Here is a 22381-nt window from a genome sequence, read left to right on the forward strand (position 1 = left end):
TTATGTGGACTTCCTGGGTCCTCTTCTCTATACACCCTTGGAGAGTGGAGTGGTGGGGTATCCAATTAATTACCATGAGTTCAATCATCTTTATGCAGATGCATTCCAAATCTATATATCCAGCCTTGATCTCTCTCTCATTTCAATTATTTATTATTTTATTTTCCCCCAATTACATGTAAAAACAATTTTTAACATTGGTTTTTAAAATCTAGAGTTCCATATTCTCTCTCTCCCCACCACTGAGAAGACAAGCCATTTGATATAGGTTATACATGTGTAGTCATGTAAAACATATTTCAATATTAGCCATATTGTAAAAGAAAAATACAAAATTACCAAAAAAAACCACACAAAAAATACACCAAAAATAAAGTAAAAAAAAAAAAAGTATGCTTTGATCTGTATTCAGACACCATCAGTTCTTTCTCTGGAGATGGACAGCATTTTTCATCCTAAGTCCTTCAGAGTTGTCTTGGACCTGCACCACCACCTGCCTACTAGACATCTATACTTGATGCCTCCTAGGCATCTCAAACACAACAAAGGTGCATAATCTCATTTGATCCTCACAAACACTCTAAGAGGCAGCTGCTTTTAGTCTCCCTATTTTCTTTTTCCTAAGGTCACACATTTGAGGCAGGATTTGAATTTAGATCGAAGAGTATTATTGATGAGGCAACGTAGAAAGGAGTGTTCCAGGCAGATGGAGCAAGCAGGATGCAAGATGTAACCAGCCAAAAAAAGTGATCAGAGAAGACTATACATTGATGCCCTCATTGTGGACTTATCTGTGTGTTTTCACAAAACACCCCTCAACTACCTGGCATCCCAGAATGGCTCTTCTCCTTCCCTTTCCTGTTCCCTTTGCTTGTATGGGCTACATGACATTCTAGAAGAGCATTCCTCCTCTTCTTCTCCTACTCCCCTTCCCTCTATCCTGTTAAACAGTATATAGACCAGACCTGGCACTGCCTTACACAGGGAGCAGGGCCCACTGGGGACGTCACCCCAAGAGATGCCTTTCTTTAACTTGGAGATGGTGTGAGTGAATTCCTTAAAGACACTGGGACCCATGTGTCTATTCCTTGTCATTTTGGTGCATGCCAACATTTTTGGATGCCTTGAACTCCAACATTATTACTTTTCTTTGTATTTTTCAGTAATTTAGAAACTAAATCTTGAGAGACAACCACAGGAGACTAGTCTCTGATGCTTATTTCACATTAATGGAATAATAGGATCATAAGAGAATCATGTAACATAGCAGAAAATAAAAATTCAGTAAAAGAAGCCTTTAGGGATACAGTGGTTGTTGAGTAACTCACTGGTCATTCTAAAAGAACAGCACCAAGAATGTGAAATCCAAAGCATGTGAATGGTGTTCCTTTTTTTCTCTTTAGTCTTTCAGTCTACTATGAAACAAAACAAGCATTCCTACTGCCTGTCCTTATTATTCCAATCTTAACAATAACTGAATCTATCCCAGATCTAGAATTATTCTGCTATATTTTCTCCAGGCACTAAATTTTGCTTCAGATTTAACTTTTTTTAAAAAAACCTGTTATTGATGAACTAAAAACAATACATGAGATTTTCTGTAGGAATGTTTTTCTGTCCAAGAGTCAGGCAATGTCCAGAAAGAAACTTCATTTTACAGATCAGGAAACTAATGCCAGAGTTTAAAGGGACTTGCCAAAGGCATGCCCACATTCATGTGTGGTTGACATAATGGCTCGTGTGCTTAACAATTTCGTGGCAGAAGAGGAAGCCAAGATGGTAGATTAGAGGTAGCCATCCAGTGGAACTCTCCTAATATTCCCCTCCAAATAATTTTAAAATAATGCCTCAAATCAAATTTTGGAGTGGCAGAGCCAACAAAGGTCATAATGAGATAAGAAAGATTAAGAAAATGTAACAGGTCTGCAACAGAAATCTATAACAACAGGATGGAGACCAGTCTGAAGCCCACACACTGGGTGGCAGCAGCTTCAGGACCTCTCAGCCTGGAGACGGGAAGGGGGTCAGGCAACTAGTCAGAAAGAAATTGCATGGGATCATTTGTTGGCACTGGGTACAGTATGTGCTGACTGGCAACTCTACTGCCCATATACAGTTCTGGGTTGCAATTCCGGGGCAAAGAGGAATGCTGATGATCACTCACAAGGGAGGAGGAGCTTTGGTCACAGTTCTAAATCAAGGAGTGGGCTTGTTGGCTTGCCTGGGTCAAGACCATAGTGCAGACCATACCTCTCTCAGGATCACACTGCCTTGGAAGCACCAACAACTTACAGACCCCCCAGAACTAGCTCTGAAAACAACAGCATAAAAAAACCTGGAGCTTGGCATAGTGCCTCCAGGTGAGTAGAGCTCAACTTTAACATAAAGTTCAAATTCAAGAAATGGACTGAAAAATTTGAGTAAGCAACAAGTACAAAACAATTTTACCACCTACTACAGTGACAGGGAAGACTGAGACATGAACTCAAAAGAAGACAACAATATGAAAACAGCTACAAACAAAACCTCAAAGAGAAATGCTAATTGGACCCAAGCCCGACAAGGATTCCTGAAAAGAGTTACAGAAAGAGATAAGAAGTGGTGGAGGAAAAATAGGGAAAACAAATGAAGGTGATGCAAGAAAATTATGAAAAGAGAATTAACAGCTTGGTAAAAGAAGCACAAAAAATACTGAAGAAAATAACACCTTAAAAAGCAGAACTGTCCAAATGGTTTAAAAAAAAAAAGTGCCAAAATTCACTGAAGAAAAAACTCCTTAAAAAGCAGATTTGTCCAAGTGGGAAAAAAAAGAGGCAAAAATCTCAATGAAGAAAATAATTCCTTAAAAATTATAATTGGACAACTGGAAGCTAATGACTGCACAAGACATCAAGAAACAATAAGACAAAGTCAAAATTGAAAAAAAAACAGAAGAAACTGTGAAATCTCATTGAAAAATAACTGATATCAAAAATGGATTAAAGAGAGATAATTTAAGGATGATTAGAGTACCTGAAAGTTTTGGTCAAAGAATGATCCTATACATATTCCAAGAATTTATTAAGGAAAACTATCCTTATATCTTAGATCCAGAGGGTACAGGAGAAACTGAAAGAATCTGATCACCTCCTGAAAAAGATCCCAAAGCAAAAGCTCCCAGGAATATTATAGCCAAATTCCCAAACTCCCAGGTGAAAGAGAAAATAATCTAAGCAGTCAGAAAGAAACAATACCATGTAAAAGTAGCAGAGGGTTTGGAATGTGATATACTGGAAAGCAAAGGAGGTAAGATTACAATCAAGAATCATATACCCAGTGAAACTGAGTATAATCGTTCAAGAGGAAAATTGATATCTAATGAAATGCAGGACTTTCAATTATTCCTGATGATAAGACCAAAGCTGAACAGAAAATCTGATTTTCAGACAGAAGATTCAAAAGAAGCATAAAAAGATAAACATGAAAGAGTAATCATAAAAGTCTCAATAAAGTTAAACTGTTTATATTCCTTATGCAAGATGATAAATGTATTTCCTAAGAACTTTATCATTAATAGGGCAGTTAAAAGGAATTTACATAGAGCATATGGGTGTGAGTCAATTATGTTGGAATGATTTCCAAAAAAACAAGAAAGGATGAGAAAGAGGGGTGCACTGGGAGAAGGGGGAAGGGAGAGGTAGAATGGAGAAATTTTTTCTCATATAAAAAAAGTAAAAAAAGGGTTTTCACAATAGAAAGGAAAATGTGTGTGTGTGTGTGTGTGTGTGTGTAAAATACACACACACACACACACACACACAAAGTTGTGTACAGAATAGAATTTCCCATAGGGAAATATGAAGGGGGAAGGAGATAAAAGAAAGGGGGAGGGGGGATTAAGGGAGAGAGTGGTTAAAAACAAAATAGACTTGTGAGGAGGGACTGGGGAGGAAGGGAAGGGAGAGAGAGAAAGAGAGAGAGAAGGAGGAGGAGGAGATGGAGGGAAACAAACAATAATCATACCTGTGAATGTCAATGTGATATAAGTTCATTCATAAAATGGAAGCAGATAGCAGAATGGATTAGAAATCCGAATTCAACCACATATTGTTTACAAGAAATTCACTTGAAACAGAAAGACACACAGTTAAAACATGGGACTGGAGCAGAATCTATTATACTTCAGCTGAAGTAAAAAAGGCACAGGTAGCCATCATGATCTCAGAAAAAGTAAAAGCAAAGCCAGACCTAATTAAAAGATATAATCAGGGAAACTACATTATACTAAAAAGGTATTTTAGACAATGAAGTAATGTAAAAAAATTTGACCACTAGTTTCTCTAATAAATACTTTATTTCTCAAATATGTACTGAATATAGAACTGAATCAAATTTAGAAAAACAAGAGTCATTCCTCAATTGACAGATGTTCAAAGTATAAATAGGCAGTTTTTAGGAGAAATCAAAGCTATCTATAGTCATATGGAAAAATCCTGTAAATCATTATTATATAAATGCAAATTAAAACAACTCTGAGGTCCCACTTCATATCTTTAAGAAATGACAGATGCTGGAGAGGTAAGGAAAAAATAGGTACTCTAATGAATTGTTTGGTAGAGTTGTGAATTAGTCCAACAATTTTGTTGTTCTTTGTTGTTATTTTTCGGTTGTTTCTGACTCTTTGTGACCCCTTTTGGAGTTTTCTTGGCAAAGATACTGGAGTAGTTTGCCATTTCCTTCATTTTCCAGATGAGGAAACTGAGGCAAACAGGGTTAAGTGACTTGCCCCGAACTCAGGTCTTCCAGAATTCATATGCATAATGATGTATTACACTGTAATATATAAATGTTTTATTTATTTTTAGTATTCTTTTTGAATTTTGATTTCCAAATTCTCTCTTTCCTCCCACCTCTCCCTTACCCACTGAGAAGCAACATATATAAATTATACATGTGAAATCATGCAAAATGTATTTCCATATTAGCCATATAACACAAAATACGAGAAAATTATGCTAAAAATGAATTTTTTAATTTTTAAAAAAAAAGGAAGTAAGTGAGGCCAGTAAGCTTAAGTGGCATTTAAGGACACCCACTTATTGAACAGAAGCTGAGTGATGCAGTAAAGAGGTGGGACACTTAGTGGCTATGTGGTCCTGAGCAAGGCAGTTGATGTCCTATGTCTCAATATTCTCATCTGTCTAATGAGGGCGTTGTAGTACCCACGAAGGTCCCTTGAAAAAAACAACAATTTCATGGCAGTATCTTTTATATCAACCACTAAAATTGCCATTAAAAAAATAAAACTGCATATCAAAGGACAGGCATTATTATGTAACCTATGAACACTGAGCTCCATTTAATGGAAGGCTTCCTTAGGACCTAGCAGAAATTCCTCATTTTCTTTCCTGCTAGGAAGAAGACGAAATATAAATAAAAGTTGTTTTATGGGTTAGTCTTTCTCAGTACTGTACAACTCTACATGAACCCATTTGGGGTTTTGTTCGCAGAGATACTGCAGAGATTTCCTCCATTTTACAAATAAGGAAACTGAGGAAAACCGGTTAGGTGACGTATTCAGGTTCAAAAAGACAGTAAATGTCAGAGGCCAGAGTTGAACTAAGAAAGAGAAATCTCTCCACTGCAGCCCCATCTAGCTGCCCAAGTAGGTGTAAATGAAGGCAGGACACTGTGGATGGGTGTGGGGTAGGGTGTGTGTGTGTGTGTGTGTGTGTGTGTCTGTCTGTCTGTCTCTGTGTGTCCCTGTGTCCCTGTACTTCCGCTTTCGCGCAGTTCGCCCCATTTCCGTTTCCTGTCCACTTCCGGTCCCGCCCCGCTTGTGCCGCCGCACATCCTGTTTCCGGCGAGGGTGTTTCCGCATCCGTTTCCTGCGCGTTTCCGAGGCCTCCTGACATGTCCTTCCCCCATTAGGCCATGGGCCTGGTGGAGGAACTGGTGGCTGGACAGGTAAAGAGCTTCCCGTAGCTGCCTTAGAGTTGGAAAGGTCTGAGGAGCTGCTGCGGGGGAGGGGGCGGAGCGGGAGTGTGAGGCCCGGGGGAGGGTGGGGAAGGCCAGCTGCCTCCTGCTCCTAGAGCTGCTTCCAGAGGCCAGGGTCCAAGGCTCCTGCACCGGGTCTGCCCCTGCCCTTCCCCTCCCCCTCCCCCTCCCTCTCCCTCCCCCTCCCCTTCCTTTCCCTCCCCTCCTCCTCCCCTTCCTTTCCCTCCCCTCCTCCTCCCCTTCCTCCCACTCCCCTCCCCTCCTCCTCTCCCCTTCCCTCCCCTCCCCCTTCCTCTTCCTCCCTCCCACTCCCCTCCCCTCCCCCTCCCCCTTCCCTCCCGTCCCATCCTCCCCCCAGTTCCTGGCTTGGAGAACTGCGTGACGTCAGCCGCCGCCTAGAAAGCAGGAAGCCCGCTGCGTGAGCACCGCCAGCGCTGCTCGACCGACTTTTGGGTCGCAGGCTGTCCGCCTGTCAGCCTCTGTCCCTTGCCGAAGGGATGAGGGGCCCCCCGGAGAGCTAGGCTGGGAATGCCGCGTGGCAGGAAAAGGCTCCCCCGGCCCGGAAAGGAGCCGAGAAGGGCCCGGCCGCCCGGTGGGGAAAGTAATCTGTAGCCTTGAGAGAGAAGGTAGCATTGGACTGCTGCAAGGGAGTGCCCCCGAAACATGGATGGTGAGGCAATGGCGAAATGCTGGGGAGTGGCGGCGGTGATCTGTGTTGCAAGAGGGGGAGGGTGTGGAAGCAGAGTGGGGAGGGCTCTGGAGCCCCAGGGATCTTCGGGCCTTATCTTTATCAGGCTTAGCTTTCCTCAGTGAGAGACAGTGCTGGCTCCGCTCGGACGACGGAGTTGGCCCTTGTTCAGGAAATGAAAGCAGCCGAGGACGTTCTGAGGGCTCCAGATCCCACTGAGCTTATGATCCTGAGATGGGCCAGGGAGGAGGGAAGGCCTGGGGTTGGGGGGGGGGGGGTGTCGGAGGGCATGCATTGGGGGAAGGTGCAGTAGAGGTGGAGGAGGCCTTGACGTCTGTGCTGAGCACAGAGGCTGCAGGCTCCTCCTCAGGAACCCGGCTGCCCACTTTCAGTGTGAGCGTTGACCCCCAGGAAAGACGACAGATCAGGGCTTGATTTGCTGTTTTGTTGGTTGTGTAGACTGAAGAACTTAAGGTCAGCTGCTGATCAGTACAGATGAAACTAAAAGTGTGTCATGGGTACATTTTTCGGTACCTGGAGAGCTGGGTTGTTAGACCTTTGCCAGAACACCACTGACTCCATGAGGGGATCGTTCCTGTTACTGGCTTGTTTTCTTCGTTTATTCTCATCGCAAACTTGAAAGCAGCAAAGGGCTATCTAGGTTCTCAAATTAATTTCCAAAATGGCAGCATCTTCCCCATCAATTCGGCATTTAACTGCATCCCTACCCATACTTATTGTGGCATATTCTCATTGACCAAATTTGAGAAAGATCTTTTTCCATTATGGTTTGCTCACACCTGCTGATTTCCTAAGCTTAAATAAACACCAAGTTTTTTGTTGTTGTTTTTTGCCTTTGCCCGAGAGTGTGTTAGGCAATAAAACAAAGGCAAAAATCATTCTTGACAGTTGATCAGCTGTCAGAAATATAGCCAAAGTCATTTTAACCATCATTACAACTTGAGGCCTCTCCGTTCTGGACACATAATCCCACCATTGGTCTCTTTTGGGATCCCAATTAAAAGTCTTTTCTCAAGAATTCTCTTTGTGTTTCTTTGTAAGATAAAGGTTGAACCCAGTTCTCTTAGGAAGTAATTTCTTAATCCTTTTTTTTTTTTTTGTCTTTTTTTGCCTCTCCTCAGCCATTACAGCTCACAGTGCCTCCAAAGTGACAGTTGAACTCTGCCTCCTCAGAAAGTCCTCATGGAATGACAGTGAAAAAGCTAGTGGTCCATATTGCCTCATGAAGACAGGGTAATAGTAGCTTGACATCTCCCTTTGGAGGTTGAGCCCTAGACAGGGCTTGTGAGCTGGATCAGGGAGAATACATGGAACACCTTCTTCACGGCCAGATGTGGCTAGTACCTGTTAAACTTACACATATGTACACCTTGTCTCCCCCAGTTACAGTGTCAGCTGCTGAAGGGCAGAGCTGGTTTCCTTTTTTCAATTTTGTAATCTCATCACTTAGCTCATTGCCTGGCACATAGTTGGGGGAGCTAGGAAGTGAATCGGGTTGATTGGGGGGCATCAAGGACTTACCTGGTTTGTGACCCTGGGCAAGTCATTCAAGTTCATTTTGCCTCAGTTTCCTCCACTGTAAAGTGGGTACAGTCACAGAACAGCACCTGCATCCATGGATTGTTGTCAGCATCAAATGGGAAGCTTGCAAAGCAGTTGGCCTGTACAGTTCCTGGCACATAGTAGGGGCCATCTGCCTAGTCAGTGTTTAATAAATGTCCATTGCTGGTATCTGTGGCGGAGGCTATTGAAGATTGTACCAGAAAGAAATGGGGAAAAAACTCCTTACTTTATTCGACTCAGCAGGTGATGAGTTTATTAGGGATGTTTCTGCTTGCTTTCACTAGCTTTTCCCTCCCAACAGGTGAGGTAAGTAGTAGCAGTGTCCTCATTTTGCTCCAAAGGTAAGTCTCCAACTCCCACTGGTAGCCATGGCATCTCAGGAGCCTGTGATGAGGTGTTTAGCAGCCAGGCAGCTTATGGACAGTTACCCTTGATTTCTCCTTACACACACACCTTCCCTCCAACTTGTGAAGGATTCATCTCTCTTTTCATGACAACTGACCATCACTGCTAGTGGAATAGGGGTGTGGTGAGCTGCCCCCTGAGTGCTTGTGATTGAGAAAACTGACAGCGGGCAGCACTTGGAAGGTGTGAACAGAGTAGGTGCGGTACTGGGTGAGTCCAGGTCTGTGAGTGTGTGACTGAGTAGTACAAAGGAGAATGTGAATTGGGCTGTTTGCACTTCAGGACTACAGGTAAGCATCCTGGAAGGGTTTTGAGATGGGGAACGCCTGGGTGCTGGGGCTAGTGGGCCTCCGATTCCAGTAAAGACTTCAGAGCCTCAAGCTTTCAAACTTCAGAGTTTGAATCTTGGGGCTTGAGCCCCAGACAGGGGTCTTGTGCTGGCTCAGGGAGAGGAGTGCTATGCCATGTCTGCCAAGGTGAGGCTTAGCCAGTCTCTGTTTGATTTATTATATGTGTACATCTCCCTTGATTACAGTGTAAGCCCTTGGAGGGCATTGTTGGTTTCTTTTTCTCTGCTAATCTATCAGTGCAGTGTTCAGCACATAGTCAGTGCTTCATAAATGATTGTGGATTGTGATTGATGGATTGAAGCCACTGCCCATAGCCACACTGCTAGGAATTGTGTTCCAATTGCGATCTCACACTGGGGAAAGGCATGGTAGGTAATGGAAGCTGACTGGGGCGGAAGTAGGAGTCCCCCTTACAGTGTCCCCACCAGGGGCTCAGTAGGGCAGGCATTCTTATCCTTGTTTTTATAAGAACTAATGAGGGTTCCATCAGCTGTTTCTCTTTTTCTAAGCAGATCAGATAGCATTAGCTTTTGTGCTTTTAAACCTAATGACCACCCCTTCCTCTGGGCCCCTTCTTCTCTATACTTCCTTCCTTCCAGAGGAAGGGAAAAGATCTGAAATACGTCTGGGTGTTTGAGTGGACTGCAAGCTCCCCTTGAAGCAGCAGCTCCCAGTGGCAAACAAAAACCCTGTTGTGGTTGTGTTCTTCCTTGAGAATCATGGTTTCCAGGAATGGTAAGGGGATAGCAGCCAGTGGTCTTCCCTACTCAGACCTTACCTGTTGTGTTGTATTCCAAAAGAGCTGTTGAATATCCAGAGGACTGCATCTAAGAATAGAGTAGGGTCTGGAGCTTCTGTTAAAGTAACCAGAGATGTTTAGCCTGAAAAAGGGAAGCCTTGTTAAGAGGCAACCATGGGACCTTAGACACTGAACAACTATCTTTCCTTGGCTAAAGCACTTTGAGCTTCATATTTGCCAAGTACTTGTCTACTATGAAGACTCAGGTCTCTTACCCTTCATTCTAGCTCTTGACAAAATTAGCCTCCAGGGTCTTCTTATTGCCCCCTTCAAACAAAGCAGCTCAAGTTTGTGTCCATTCCTGCCAGGTAATATCTGACCTTGCCTCTGTGAGGGCATCCCTGCCTTTGCAGCTATCACTCTTAGGCCATTTCCCAGTCTCTGCCCTTTGTCTGGCTCAGGGGCCTTCTGTTGTACAAGGAAAACTCTTGCCTCTCCAACCCAAGATTTTTCTAGGGGATGTGGTTCCTGTCCAGAAAAAATGCCAGTTTGGGCCCTCTGGAATCTAGACCCCATAGTGAGTAAGACCACTTCCTTACTTATAGATGAAGCAGTGTCCTTGGGCCAAACCGTAACAGTCAGTTTCTCTAGGAGTGGTATTGCTGGATCAAATGGTAATGCACAGTTTTATAGTCCTTTGAGCATAGTTCCAAATCGCTCTCCAGAATGCTTGAATCAGTCCACAAATCCACCAATAATGCATTAGAGTTCCAGTTTTCCCATGTCTTCTCCAACATTTGTCATTTTCCTATTTTGTCATGTTAGCCAATCTCATAGATGTGAGATGGTACCTCAAAATTGTTCTAGTTGGTATTTCTCTAATCAAGAGTGATTTAGAGCATTTTTTCATATGACTATAGATAGCTTAATTTCTTCCTTGAAAAACTGTCTTTTAATATTATTTGCCCATTTATCAATTGAGGAATGAATATTCCTATAGAGTTTGATAGAAAGCTTTTATAGAGAATACTATGAGAAAAATTCTGTTGCATATTTCAGTCTTATACATTTGTTGAGTATAAAAGTGAAAGAAAAACAACAGATTTATAGTCTTATTTCAGTGTCATAAATGTTAAATAAACTTAGTTAAGCAGAATCATAATCTCATATACCCCTAAAGAAACAAATTTACTTAAACAGACTCTTTGGATAAACTTAAGTCAGGTCTCCACTTAAAATTACATTTAGAGGGTTCACAATGGACTGATTAAGAGGGAAGACTTACAGGCCAACAGTTAGCATCACATGAAGCCTTCCTCATGTCAAATTACTTGGGAAGCCTTGACTCCCTTTTTGGCTTATTATCTGAAGAATGTTCAAGACCTGAAGTAAATTTTCAACTCTGACTAGACAGGTGTGAGTCAACTCATTAACATCCTAAGTAGTGGGCCTAGTCCTGACCTCCCCACAGATGATAAAAAGTAATAAAAGGAAATCCAATATGAAAAAAAAACTTTTATGGTCTCCCATTTTGAGAGGTCTACAGTGATCTTTTTTGATCACATACTTCAAAATTGACATGTCCACTTTAAAATTTGGACATGCACCTCTGAAGGCAAACAAGCATCAGGAAACATTAAAACAAGAGTTATAATACAATAATGATCATCAGTGTTAACATGAGTTCTCTTTGATCCAGCTTGTTCCTGATAACCCACTCCAAATTTTCATTTAATCAGCTTATTTCATCTTGGATCTTATCTGTCCCTCATAAATGTCTGATCCTGGGAAACATTTTCTCTTGGAGATTCTGGAGAGATCATGCCTCCTTTGTTTGAGTTCAGTTGCAGAGGTTGCCTAAGTAAGACTGCTAAAATTTGCTAGTGATAAGACTAAATACAATTTAGTAAGGCCTAAGTCTCTCAAAATTGGTATTCCAGTTAGAGTTTATGTGTTGGAAACTAGTTCGAATCTTACAGAGCTAACCTTATTAACAACCAAGCTATATAAGAAGGATATCAAATTAGGAAACCTTAATTCACCTGAAAGTGCAGAGAATTTCAATTTTCACACACTATTTACCCTTTCTATCTTTATCTCAGCCCTGTACCTCATATAGATGATGCTATTTACAGACAGAGGGAAGAATCTTCAAGAGGACCCATGAGGCCTGACTTGTAAAGTTAGCCATCTTAATATGTCTCTTAATATTATCAGAGACTTCAAAACAGGATGAAAATGTGATTTAAAACTTTTCTTTACAATTATTAATGCAATTTCATTTATAAAATCCTTAATTCAACTGCAAGTTTATTACTGAAACAAACAAAGCCTATATATTCTAGTGGGGGAAAGGAAATTTTTTTTATTACAAAAACATTTTTAATTGAAACTGAAGGATCTTTAATACTTCACTTTTTTTTAATTTGTGTTCTTGGTTTCTTTCAAAATCAAAAGGGGAAGTATTTTTAAAAATCATCCAGGGATGTCATGTTTACATGAAATCAACCATGTGTTTACATGCATACATATGTGTATATACATATATATATGTACACATATATATGTATATACACACACATACGTCTTTTAATTCTTAGAGGAAAGTCTAATCTTGCATTTTTTTCCAAGTAAAGATTACTACTCTATTAAAATATAAAAAAATCTTTGTTCTATCCCCTCTTTGAAGATTTATATATGTGTGTGTGTGTGTGTGTGTGTGTGTGTGTGTGTTTAATACACAGACATTTCATAACATCATCTACAAAAGAGATAATATTGTGGAAACCTGATGATACACAGAAATGCATAAGGGGATGGATTGCAAGCCTTAGAATTTATTTACCTATTTGCTTAGGTTAGGAAGTTGAAAGACATAGTGAGCTCAGATTCAGAGTGAAAAAGATGCATCATTATAAAAGCAGCAACAAATAAAAAAACCTTTACATTTCACCTGCCCTCATTATCAAAAGTTGCTATTAATCAAAGTAGAGATGTAGGGATAAAACAAACTTGTAAGAAGCCCCCTTCACTTGTGAGAGTACTAGTTTCTCCTAAACTGCTTTATTAATCAAGAATTTCACAACATGCTTTCAGGAAGTCTGATAAAATTTGATGGACTTCCCCAAACAGAAGGACCCAAAGAGCCTGTTAAGTCCTTAGAGAACTTTACACTTAAGGACCAAAGTCTGTTGTGTTTTTTCCAAAGAGTAAGTTATTACTATTATTCATTTTAAAGCAAAATATACCAAGTTAAATATTTCGCCATTTTTAAACATTGTGACCACATTCTTTAACAATTCATAACCTAACAACATCCAGATAAAAAGATAAGTTAATTTTCTAGGATACAATTATATCACTTTCTAGGTATCATTTTTTCAAGTTCATGGCATTTCTTATGTAATGATTTCCCCAAGATCACAATTCAAGAAAAATTAGAAGCCTAAAAGCATTATGGATTTTAAAAAATAAAATGACTTTTTGCCAGATGAATGACATCAATTCAGTTGAATGCATTTCTAAATCATTGCACAGAAAATCACTTCATCATTTTTGGCATTTTATACTAATTGCATTTAAAACCATTATGGAGTAATTTTTAAGAAATTGCACTTAATTCTTGCTTGTAAGCATATCACTCAGATTTTAAATGTCCAGTATTTTTTGCATAAAGATATGATCTACCAATAGGTCAAACATCACAACTATCCTAAATTGAAGAACACATTTCACTTTAAGTGAGAACACATTATAATTTAGTTCTAGGAAAAAATCCATCAACTCTGGGTTTACAATTCCAAATGGTATCACTTAAACTCTCAATATCGCATTCACTGCTAGCACTTGAAATTATGAGAATGGCTGATTTCAGTTACCTTTAATTCTAAAGATTTATCCTGACAGTCTTCCATTCTCATCTCCCTCATTTGGGGCTCATGAGTCTCTCCTAAAATATGGAAATTATGAATGTAATGATAATTGGTTGTTGTCCTTTGTTTTCTAAGAGGACCAAAATGACATCACCATAATAAAGTGAAGTTTCAGTGTATCTGACTATGACTGATCAGACCAATACAAGCTTGGAATGCTTTACCATAGATTGGGCACAGATAGTCCATGAGAATATTTGGGGTGGTTACTCCAAATTTGCGCATCCTTTGTTTCCTTTGTGCTATCTCATTTCTTCATAGAGCACAGCATCTTTTGCGATGTGGGTGCACCATGCTAAGCAACCCTGTGCCAGTGTCTCCCATGTTGCACAGTCAAATCCAAAGTCCATTCTTGAGAGTGTCTTTGAATCGCTTCTTCTGACCTTCATGTGATTGCCTGCCCCATGTGAGTTCTCCATAAAATAGTCTTTTTGGCAAGCATACATTTTGCATTCGAAAAATATGGCCAGCCCATCGGAGTTGTGCTAGTGTTGGTGCATGATTTTCTGTTTGCAGATGATTGTGCACTCAATTGCATAATTGATTGTGCAGCCCTTGAACCTGCAACAAAGTATGGATCAATTCTCTGCTGCCTGTGCTAATGTTGGCCTAATAATTAACACCAAGAAAACACAGGTGCTCCATCAGCCACCACCACACCATCCATGCGTAGAACCACTGGTTACAACAAATGGAGAAGTTTTGAATGCTGTGGATAAGTTCACTTACCTTGGTAGTGTACTTTCCAAGGATGTACACATTGGCACTGAGGTTGACGCATGCATTGCCAGAGCTAGCTCAGTGTTTGGGAGGCTCCGAAGAAAAGTTTGGGAGAGAAGAGGTATTAGACTGACTACCAAACTGAAGGTCTACAGAGCCGTTGTGCTGACCTCATTGTATGCCTGTGAAACCTAGACAGTCTACCAGCACCATGCCAGAAAACTGAATCACTTCCATTTGAACTGTCTTAGGGAGATTCTGAGGATCACCTGGCAGGATATAAGGTACCAGACACTGAGGTCCTTGCTCAAGCTGAACTGCCAAGCATTCAAACTATGCTTCAGAAAGTGCAGCTATGATGGGCTGGCCATGTTGTTCAAATGCAAAAAAACAAAAAAACCCATACACTTGCCAGATGATGATAATAAGAGACTGAAACACACCCCTCTTCAAGGTTCCTTCAAGGGTAGATTTTTACTATGCTCTACTCAAATAATTTTATGATCCAAATATGTTTCTATGCTTTGTGTTTTGTAAAGGTTTTGTGTAACTTGATAGAATATTAAATCTTATGAGAGATTTCTTGAAGAGGTGTCCACAAATTTACAAGTATAGAAAATTGCAACAGACATTCAAATGCAAGAGATATAAAAAGAAACTACAGAATAATATGTAGAAGTACTGACGTGGCAGAGAATAGAACCCAGACCTGAAATAATTTAGAAAAAAGTTGGTTAAATTGTCTAGCAGAGGAGAAGAGTGGAAAAAGAAAAAAGAGCGTCTGTAAGTAACACATTATGGAAGGTTCCAGCAAAGTAACAATGAAACAGTCTCTCCATTGGCCAGTGCAGAGACATTTTCAAATAAGATACATGGATTCCTAGAGATGTATACTGGGAGAAAACACCTCACACGCCTTGTATCAGTCTTGGGTTTTGACTAGATTTCAGGTCAACCTTATCTGAGATCTGAGTTTATAAACTTGTTTATAAATTTGTTAAATTGTTAAATTTGTTGTTTATAAATTTATAAATAAGTTTATGAATTTGTTTATTAAACAAATCTAGTCTCTAAGCAATAATTCTGGTTCCTCAGCCACACAGGGCTGTTTTCAAACAATGCAATGACACTTTTATCACAGTACACAAGACACAAAGAAGACGCACTTGTCTCCCGTTCTATGATTTTGGAAATCCATCTTCATTGTCCCCTGGATTTTGCCTTGCAGAGTCTCCAAGGTATATGTAACCTGCTGTAAATAATTGAGCTTCTGAAATGAAAGCCCCAGGCTTTCCAAGGTTACTGCCTGTCCTTTTGTAGATCACCAAATTTGTTATGGGAGAAATGCCTCCTTTTGGAGTTCTTGTGTCAGGTAACTGCTGCCAGAATAATGCCATGAAGCAGAAATTATAGGAGTAAAAGTCTAGGTTTTGTTATGCTTAAGCACAGATTCAGGAGGTAGAAGAATTATCTTGAACTCCAAATTTGTATAGAGAAAATTATGTCAGAGATAGAGAAATAAATTCTCTTACATGTTGCAATCTTGTACATTCATTGAGGCTATAAAAGTTTAAAAAAAGATTCACGATGCTGTGCTGCTTTCAGTGTCATTAATGTTGAACACTTAGTTATGGAGAGTCATGATCGCGTACAGGAAATCAACCTAGTGAAGGAGAAAATAGGTAAACTAAATCAGGTCACAGGTTAAACTACATTTAGAGGGTTCACCATGGGATCATTAAGAGGGGAGGTTTACTTGGAAAGCCTTGACACTTTTTGGCTTCTGATCTGAGCAATGTTTGATGCATTAAGTAAATTTTCCCTCCCATGGGACAAGTTTCAGCCAGCTGAATAACTTCAAACAAGGAGAAACTACCCTGACCTTTCAACAAAGAATAAAAGGAAATAAAAAATGATTATCACAAAGCCAATCTAGGATAAACTTGTTTAAAAAAAAAACACCTAATAAAATTAAAAATTTATTTAAAAGAATACCAGGATATAACCCAGAAGAAACCAAATTGTGGCTCTGGAAAAAAATATTCTTATGAAGAGAAAAATTTTAAAAAGCAAAATACTTTCCAGAATGAGAAGACAAAATGCATCTTTTGAAGCAAATCTGATGACAGAAACCACATTTCCAGAAATGGAATAACCCAGACCTCAGTGTACTTTCCTGAGACACTACCCATTCAATCACAAGGGTCTAAGTAAGAATTGAGACAAGAAAAGCTGGCCTTAGGACTGACCATCACAAAAAATTCAGTCTGAAAGCTAAAGACCCTCACTCCAAATTTTTTTCCAGGAAAAATGTTAGCTTACAAGTAAAAAGTGGAAATCAGGCTGTTTGTGAAAAACAATTCCTTTTAAAACTCTCTCCAAAATATCAAAACTATAGACAAATCTAAAAAATGAGCCTTACAGAAGTCAATCAACATTGACTAAGTACCTGCTATGTGCTAGGCACTGTGCTAGGGGATACAAAAAGACAAAAGACAGTCCCTGCACTCAAGGAGCTCGTAATCTAAGACGAGAGACAAATGCAAAGAAATATATGCAAACCAAGATATATACGGGATAATTAGGAATAATTTGAAGATAGTAAGTACTGGAATTGAGAGGGGTTAGGGAAGGCTTCCTATAGAACATGTGATTTTAGTTGAAACTTAAAGGAAGCCTGGGAGGTCAGTAGTCCAAGTGGAGGAGGGAGAGCATCCCAAGCTTGGGGGGATAGCCAGAGAAAGTGCCCAGAGCCAAGAGATGCAACATCTTGTTTCTGGAACAACAAGAAGGCCAATGGCACTGTATACAAATGTATGTGGTAGGAAGTGAGGTGTGAGAGGACTGGAAAAGTCGGAGGGGGCTAGATTATGAAGTTCTTTTAATGCCAAACAGACCATTTTGTATTTGATCCTGGAGGCCATAGGAAAGTAATAGAGTTTATTGAATAGGAGAGAAGGGTGACATGATTAGACCTGAGCTTTAGAAAATCACTTTTGTGACTGACTATAGGATGTCACTGCAATAATGCAGGCATGAGGTGATGAGGGTCTGCACCAAGGTGATGACAATGTCACAGGAGAGAAGGAGGTATTTTGGGGAGAGGTTGCCAAGTTGAAATAGATAAGCTTTGCCCACACCTTGGATGTGGAGGGTGAGTGAAAGTGAGGAGTCAGGGGATAACTCCTCTGTTGAGAGTCTGGGGGACTGGGAAGATGGTGTTTTCCTCTATAGTTATAGGGGAGGTAGGGGGAGGGGAGGGTTTAGGGGGAAAGATAACGAGTTCTGGATTGGAAGTGTTGAGTTTAAGGTATCTACTGAACATCCAGTTTGAGAGGTCTGAAAAACAATTGCAGCTCAATAGAGAAGTTGGGGCAGGAAAGATAGTTTTGAGAATCATCACCATAGAGATAATGACATTCTCCAGGTGAAGTAGCTTAGAGAGAGAAGAGAAAAGGGCCCAGGACAGAAGCTCAAGGGATATTTATGGTTAGAGGATGTGATCTGGAGGAGGATCTAGCAAAGGAGAGTGAGATGGAGCAATGAGATAGGTGGGAGGAGAACAAGGAGAAAAGGGTGTCCTGAAAACCAAGAGAGAAGAGATTATCAAGGAGGAAAGGGTTAAAGTCTGCAGACAGGTCAAGGAGAATGAGCATTGAGAAAAGGCCATTGGATTTGGCTGAGACTTTTATTGGCCATTCAGTAAAAGCTTGAGGTGATTGGGGCTAAAAGATGTAGTCAGGTAGCCCCCCCATTCAGAACACCAGGGGCTGGTCCTGAGAAAATAAAATACTACAGAACAAGAGGACAGAATGAAAATGGTCCCAGCTTTAGAAGAGTAGCCTGTTAAACCATGCAAAATAAACATTCAGAAGTTATATTCCTAAGAACAGAGCTCCCACCTATGGTGCTTCCCACCTTCAACATCAGCATGTCATTGTATTGCTTGACAGGAGGCAGAACATCTCTAGCTTCTTCCTCTCACCCTTCGCCAATGGAGACTTGTGCCTCCTGGGAGTTGAAGCAGGAGATTGTCACTGAAAATCTCTGTTCTTAGAGAGGGTATCAGGGAAGAATTATATTTATTTACTCTTTAAAATAGTCTAGGGAATGAAGTATTGAGGTTCAGTTTTACTTCTGATCATTGTGTCATTATTGGGGAAGAAGGAGGACCCCAAGCTTATATCCAAGACTTGACTCCCTTCCCACCAAATACCAGTTCCATAATGAATAGACACACAGAACAGCAGAAGAACCCATTTATCCAAATCCTGGCAAAACAGAAATCAGAGAAGGTATACATAGGAGCATATGCATCACATAGTACAGATTGAAGAAGGAGCTTCTTCTGTTGGGAGTAAAGTAATTCAGCTCAACCAAGGGAGTCCTAGATCTCCCCAAAGGGGAAACTGCCAAATGTCTAGTAAAACAATCTGGGGATAGGGGCATAATGGTAACTGCCAGCTCCTCTCAAGTCAGCCTCTCCTTAGAATCTTTGCCTTCAGTAACTTGAAGTGGATTTGGCCTCATCCATTTTCCTTCCTAGAGCTGGAAGCCAGTAGGACCCAAATGACTGAAAGCTTGAAGGAGCCTGGAGCTCTCCCACTCTAGACAAGTCCCCTCTGAGGCAGAGCATTCATCTCCACCAATGAGGAGAGGGGCCCATACCAATGGGCTTTGGGACAGGATTGTGCATCACTTGCCAAGTTTGGATCTTTGAAATTCCACAGTATCTTTCATCCATGATTTCTCTGCACTTAATTGAAGGCTCAACCAAATTGGCCTTTTACCTGATCTTCCTTAATCAATGGGGACTGAATATTTATTTCATATAAAGGAACATAACACATGACATATTTCCTTGACATATTATGCCCAAAATAGTTGTTATACCATGCTGAAATTTGAGTTCAAAAGGAAAGAATTCAGAACTCATTTTAACAGAGACTGAGATATATCAGTTTTCCTCTGACATCTCATGTACTCCCCACCCCAACCTCCACTCTCAGAATTATATCCCCAACCAATTGAAATTCTACTTTGATTACATTTTAAGGTTTCTGAATATTCATCTCCAGTAAATGTGATCAGTATGGAATCCATTTTAACATGCATAAGAGAGCAGCCAAGTCTTATCAACTTCCACAATTGTATGTTCCTAATTCCACACCATCTTCTGCATCCACCATTTCTGCACACTTCATCTAATGCTCAAGGAAATTGACCTTCTGCTTGATCTTCCCTCACCATGCTTCATTTCTCTGCCTTTGCAAACATATGGATCCCTCCACCCCTTGCCATGAATGCATTCTTTTCTCACCTTTGTCTCCTAGAACCCCAAAATGTCCCACAAATCTCAGCTCAAATCTTGCATCCCACAAGAAGATCCTAATTCCCCCTGATGTTATTGTGAACTTGCTTTAGACTCTTTGCCCTCTCTTCAGGCATCCTAATTACTTAGCATGTTTTTGATATTTTATTCATGTTGTGGTATGCATAGGGCATTCTCCACCCACACAAGGTAAACATTGAGTTTATTTTTGTTATGGTATTCTCAACACCTAGAGCATGAGAAGGGAACACTGCGGTCTTTAGTCAGTGGGGTTCAAATATTTATTTCACACAAAGGAACATGGCATGATTTTTTTGTCAGCATCTTGTGACCAAAGTATATGTTGCACCATGCTGAAATTGGGTTCAAAAGAAAGGAAAGGAAACTCATTTTAGCATCAACTCTGATATGTTACCCATTTTACTTTGATATCTCTTGACTTAGACATCTCCCACACGTACATGTCTAGGATTACATTCCATTCCAATTTAATCCAAACTCTACTTTGGTTGCATTTTAAAATATCTGAGTGCTAATTTGTGGCAAATGTGATCAGCATGGAATCCATTTTTTTTTGGTTGCTATGAAACAGTTTTTATTTTTTATTTTCTTATTTTATATGATATTTTCCCCAATTACATGTTAAAATAATTTCAAGTTTTGAGTTCCAAATCCTATCCCTCCCTGCCCTCCCCCTTCCCTGAAACAGTAAGAAATCTGACATAGGTTATACATGTGCAGTCATATAAAACATTTCCATATTAGTCATTTTGTACAAGAAAACCCCCCCAAAAAAGAAGTGAAAAATAACATCCTTCGGTCTGTATTAAGTTAATATCACTTCTTTCTCTGAAGAGGGATAGCATGCTTTATCATTAATCCTTTGGGACTGTCTTAGGCCACTGTACTGCCGAGAAGAGCTAAGTTATTCACAATTTCATCGTAGAATATTGCTGCTACTATGTACAGTGTTCTCCTGGTTCTGTTCATTTCATTTTCATCAGTTCCTGTAAGTTTTTCCAGGTTTTTCAGAAATCATCATGGAATTCATCTTAATATGCGTAAGAGAAGAGAGTCCCCAGTTCTTATCAACTGCCAGGGTTGGCTATTTCTAATTCCACAATATCTTTTGCATCCATGATTTCCACATAATCAAAGGCTTAATTGAACTTATACTTGATCTTCTTTCACCATGTTTCCTATTTCTGTGCTTGCAAGAATATGGACCCCTTCACCCCATGCCATGAATGCATTCTCACTTTTGTTTTCTTGTATCCCCCAAATGTTCTGCAAATCTCTGCCCAAATCCCACATGTTACAATAGGAAGATCCCAATTTCCTCTGGTGATACTATGAATTTGTTCCAAATCCTTTCTCCTCTCTTCAGTTTCCCTCATTACCTAATAGATTCTTCATATTTTATTCATATTTTGCTATGCATAGGGCATTTTCCACCCATACAAGGCAAGCATTGAGTTTATTTTTGTTGTGGTAACCCCAGCACTTAGGGCATGGGGAGGAATACAGAGGTCTTTAATGAATGGACCTCAAACATTTATACATACATATATATGTGTGTGTGTATGTGTATATGTGTACATATATATATATATATATGTATATGAAAACAACATGTCTTTTTCTGACATCTTGTGACCAAATTGCATGTTGCACCATGCTGAAATTGGGTTCAAAAGAAAAACATCCAGAACTCATCTTAAAATAGACTCACATATATCACTCACTTTCTCTACTACATCTCCCTCCCCATCTACGTTTACATTCCCACTCAGCCCAAACTCTAGTTTGATTACACTTTAAATTTTCTGAAAACTTGTTTGGGATTAGCACAAGAGTCATGGGATTCATTTTAATCCACATATGAGAAGGGAGAATGCCGAAATTGAGAATATTACCCAGTTTGGATGTCACTATCTCCATATTATCTCTTGTACCCAGGATTTCCCTGCATGTATTCTTAAGGCTCAACTAAATTGACCATCTGCCTGGTCTTCTCTTGTGAAACTTCCTTTCTCTGCCTTTGCAAATGTATGAGTCCCCCTACTTCATTTGAAGGATATGTTCCATTCTCACTTGTACCTCTTAGAACCTTGAGTATTTTGCAAATCTCAACTCATATGCCACCTCCTGAATGAGGCAGATGCTGATTCTCCCCAGTGCTAATGTCTATTCTCTTTCCCCATCCCTCTTTCCATGCCACATCCCCCCAGTTATCTGACATGTTTGTCATATTTTGTAAACCTTGAGGTATGAAGAGGTATTCGCCACCCAGTCAAGGTAAGCACCTAGTTTATTTTTGTTTTAGTATCCCTATGCCCTACAGCTTATCCTTAATGAAAGGGGCTTTAAAAATTATTTCACACAAACAAACATAATGTAGTCCTTTCCCATCTAGCTGAGTTCCAAAGGAATAAATCCAGAAACCATTTTAACATCACCTCCAACATATCACACCTTGTTCTTTTTACATCTTATGTAACCTTCAGCTCCCACCCCAACGTTTAGGATTATATGCAGATTCAATTCAGACTCTGCTTTGATTATGTTTTAGAGCATCCAGATGTTCATTTTTGGTCAGTATGATTGACATGAAATCCATTTTAATGAGAAGAGAACGCCAGATCTTATCAAATT

General features: G+C 40.1%; 1 long non-coding RNA gene across 1 annotated transcript; it reads left to right on the forward strand.

The window, feature by feature from the left end:
• Positions 1 to 3931: 3931 nt before the first annotated feature.
• LOC140515692 (uncharacterized) lies at positions 3932 to 16339 on the forward strand. Its single transcript, XR_011971155.1, has 2 exons — positions 3932 to 5946; positions 6335 to 16339. It is a non-coding gene; the product is annotated as an uncharacterized lncRNA (long non-coding RNA).
• Positions 16340 to 22381: the final 6042 nt, after the last annotated feature.

The sequence above is a fragment of the Notamacropus eugenii genome, chromosome X (assembly GCF_028372415.1).
Source record: "Notamacropus eugenii isolate mMacEug1 chromosome X, mMacEug1.pri_v2, whole genome shotgun sequence".
NCBI classification, from domain to species: domain Eukaryota; kingdom Metazoa; phylum Chordata; class Mammalia; order Diprotodontia; family Macropodidae; genus Notamacropus; species Notamacropus eugenii.